The sequence below is a fragment of the Phocoena phocoena genome, chromosome 15 (assembly GCF_963924675.1).
Source record: "Phocoena phocoena chromosome 15, mPhoPho1.1, whole genome shotgun sequence".
Lineage (NCBI taxonomy): Eukaryota > Metazoa > Chordata > Mammalia > Artiodactyla > Phocoenidae > Phocoena > Phocoena phocoena.
In genome coordinates this window covers 51,696,917-51,700,860 of record NC_089233.1, presented here as the reverse complement: position 1 = coordinate 51,700,860, position 3,944 = coordinate 51,696,917, and the positions used below count along the sequence as shown (strand labels likewise).

Below are 3,944 nucleotides of genomic sequence, written 5' to 3'. Positions count from 1 at the left end.
ATGAAAAGCATGAGGAAGAACAAGATAGTAAATATTCTTAATCACCACCCAGTTTAAGGACACAAAGAAGCAAAAACAACCCACCATTTACGTTGAAGGCATTTCTCCCTCCCACCCCAAGCTCCTGGACTGTTTTAATTTTTATTATTGTCATCATAATGAAAATAATCATATGCCTTTCAAGAAAGTTTTTAAGTGGAGGATATCCTTTTTTTTTTTTTTTTTTACAGTCCAGGTCTTTTATCTTCTTTACATCCATCATACCATGAATTCATAGGGATTGGGCTCCAACAGTTCAGTCTCCTTTCCACTGGTTCTCATGAAGTGTGCTTCTCTGGGTGGTGCTGGTTGGCGCTTCAGTTGAACCCAAGTACCTTTCTCTTTGGCTTCCTTCTTTTTCTGATCATTTTCCTTCTCCTGTTTCAGGAAGCTATATCAGCTCTTAGAGTGCTTAATATGCTTGATACACACGTTAATTCTCTTGGCAAGAATCTTGCCTTTAACTTGTTTGTTTACAATGATGCCAACAGCGTGCGGGGTAACCCGTAGACTCTCCCAGTTTTGCCGTGGTAACATTTGTGGGGCATTCCTTTTTGAACAGTTCCCATTCCCCTGATATCTACAATATCACCTTTCTTGTAGATTCGCATATATGTGGCCAAAGGAACAACTCCATGTTCTCTAAAAGGCCTAGAGGACATGTAGTGGGTGCCCCTCTTCTTTCCCTTTGTGTTGGTCATTTTGGCGAATTACTGGAAGATGGCGGTTCCGGCCAAAAGGCAGGATATATTGTATAGTTTTTTTGTTTGTTTGTTTGGGTAATTTGGCAGTATTAAATTTTAAAATGGCTATGCTATTGGAATTAGTTGTTCCCTTTGAGAAATATGTTTTATGTGTTCCAAAAAATGCAAACTGCAAAGAAGTATGTAAAACTTGATGTCATTTTAATTTTTCTTAAAAACATGGATGTTTGTATATCTACTTTATAACTATGCATGTACACATACATATACATGTATATGCTGCCATACACATAGACATGATATATGTATGTATACACACGAACGTATGCATAGTCAGTACCTGGTAACATTGCTTATCTCTCATAAGTCTGATTGGAAGGGTATTTTCTTGTTTTATACATTTTCAGAGGCAGATGATCATGCGATTATAATTTTATTTACTTAGTGGTGATAATTTTCTGTATTTTTCCACATGAAAATACTTGAAGAAATAAAATAAATATGTTTGAACAGTTAGGGCTTTTTTAGAAGAGAACACATTGCCTTAGAAGATAGGAAGCAACATGTTTTGAATTTTTTTTAAAAAAATGTTAAGTTACACAAAAAGTACTAAAGCCATCATTTTTCTTCTCCCCCACCCCAAGTGTATTAGTCCAAGAGGCAGGTGTTATCACTTTCAAACCAACCCTAAAGCTGATTCCTTATCTCATCCTTTCAGTCTAAGGCACTTGGAAAGGACACAGCAGTCTTCCTCCAGTGCTTCCTTTCCAGCACAAAATTTAAGAAGCCTGTCAGCAAATCACATTAATGTAGTGAACTGTACTTCCCACAGGACAGTCAAAACAAAGGAGATGCATGAATCATTTTAATTTGATGAATGTAGGCCATGATATATAGGTAATGTTTACTTTTTCTCTAATTATACATGTTCATGAGCACTGAAAAGAACCTTTTTTGTGGGGTGGGGGGCAGAGCGCCATGCAGCTTGTGTGTTCTTAGTTCCCCAACCAGGGATTGAACCTAGGCCACCGCAGTGAAAGCACTGAGTCCTAACCACTGCACTGCCAGGGAATTCCCTGAAAAGATCTTTTTTACTTCATAAAATTACAAAGAAGAAATGAACTATTTACTTCAATCCTATCATCCAGACATAACCATTAATAATATTTTGTTATATTTATTTCTAGTATTTTCAGATATAAACATAAACTATATTTTGAAACTTTGGACATATCATGTGTATGTCTTCTGTTTTTTTCCCCAAAACCATTATATTTGGAGTGCTTTTTCATGGCATTGAATATTCTTCATAGGCATAGTTTTAATAACTTTGGAATAGATCATTTTAGAGACATCAGTGAAAAATATATTATGAGTTTAAATTGGAAATGAATATATTGCATTTTTATTGGGGTTGGAATTGAACATATTTGTTCTTCTAGGGGAGTTTTAGTATACAATTGATACCATAAGTGAAAAGATAATGAAATGTTTACCTTGTCATAATCAATAGCAATTTTCTTAGCTGTATTAGGTGAATGGAAGTCTTTATGGATGTGTAAGACATGTCCAGAGACACATCTTGAATGAAAACAGATGGTTGTACACTTCTGAACCCACCAATAGATGAAAAGGCGGAAACTTCATTAATGCAAAGTGGCGTGGAGCTGTAACCATGCATCTCAGGACAAAAATGAATCTAGATTCTGTTCTTGTCTCAAGGAGGCAGAAGGTTAAAGGCTTATCTTTGCCGAGCTGTTTACCCCTAACGGATGACTCATTAGGCATAAGCTAGCCTTGTCAAGGTGAATTCCACCAGTACCAAGTCTAATACGTGTCATGAAAGATGGGATGTGTTAGTGGTTATGGAAAGGGGTATGTGTGGAATTATATCTTCTGAGGTCAAGTGGATGAACGGGGTTGGATGGGTGGGGGAAGGAATTGTCTTTAGGATAGGTAGGAATCCAGGAGCTGGTACCACCTGAGGAGAACCACTGGATTTTTATTTTAGGTGGAAGATCAAAGACATTTACAAGGATTATAATAAGGAAGAGTGTGATAAGGCAAGATGGGAGGATCAAACAGATAGTCAGATGAATGAGAGAGTGGAGAGAGGAACTTATAAAAATCATAGCTTCCACCTTCTGTGGGCCAGCCACCTGTCTCCTGTGGGTGGAATGCGAGTCACCTGCTTAGTGGGGAGTGATGGAGGAATAGGCCGGGTTTCTTTTTACTTGGCATGTAAGGATAATAAGGTTGAAGGAAATGGGAAGGACATAGATTGAAGTAAACAGAGCCTTAATTATTAAAAGAGTTTGAAGAGTTGACATTGTCTGACATTTCAAGAGGAAGTAAAGGCTCCTTTTAAATGATTCGCAGAAGGTCATAGGATTGTTCACAGGTAGCCCCAGGAAGTTGCCCACCACTACTGGATATGGACGTGAACTCTTTATTCCTCTAAGATCCTGACCTCTGGGACAGATAGTGTATTCACTGATGAAAAGTAAAACTACCTTCCCTTTGCATTAGGATTTGTAGGCTCCCTGTCAAGCTAGTTTAAGCAAGAAAAAGGGGAATTTATCAAAAGGATGCAGGGCTGTTTCCAAGGATCCCATGGTAAGAAAGGAAGAATCCAAAAATAGGAACTAAAAAGCTTTCAAGTATCCAGGCGGCAATTGATCTTCAGGTGCTCTCTCATCTCTGCTTCTCCAGTGCTATTTTTCTCTGTCCCCGTTTCTCTTTCCACATGAGGTACAATGACGGTTCCAGATGTTTACATCCCCTGGTTCAAGCAACTCGTGACTGGCCCTCGGAAGTCTGACCCCAAATTCTCAAGAGAGGAAGAAGCTGATTGGCTCAGCTTGAGCACATGTATGTCCATCCTTGATCCAGTCAGCTCTGGCCAGTGGTAAGGTCCTAGCACGAATATAGGTGCCATTGATATGCCATGGAAATGGGTCAGATAATAATTCTCAAAGAAGTTGTGGGCTCGATGGGCTCTCCAAAACTGACCAGTACCACTGACACCTTAGTAGATGTGGGGCAGGAGACATAGCCTTTCACCATCACTGTGTTATCTTTTCCACCAAAAATAATATCTAGCTCCTTGCACTTGAAAGTGTGGTCCATGAACCTGTAGCATTAGCATTGCATGGGAACTTAGAAATGCAGACTCTTAGGCCCTACCCCAGACCTACTGAA

The 3,944-nt window shown here is 38.9% G+C and overlaps 1 pseudogene; it reads right to left on the bottom strand.

Moving 5' to 3' along the window:
- Window positions 1-258: 258 nt before the first annotated feature.
- Window positions 259-743, bottom strand: LOC136135374 (large ribosomal subunit protein eL21-like; annotated as a pseudogene).
- Window positions 744-3,944: the final 3,201 nt, after the last annotated feature.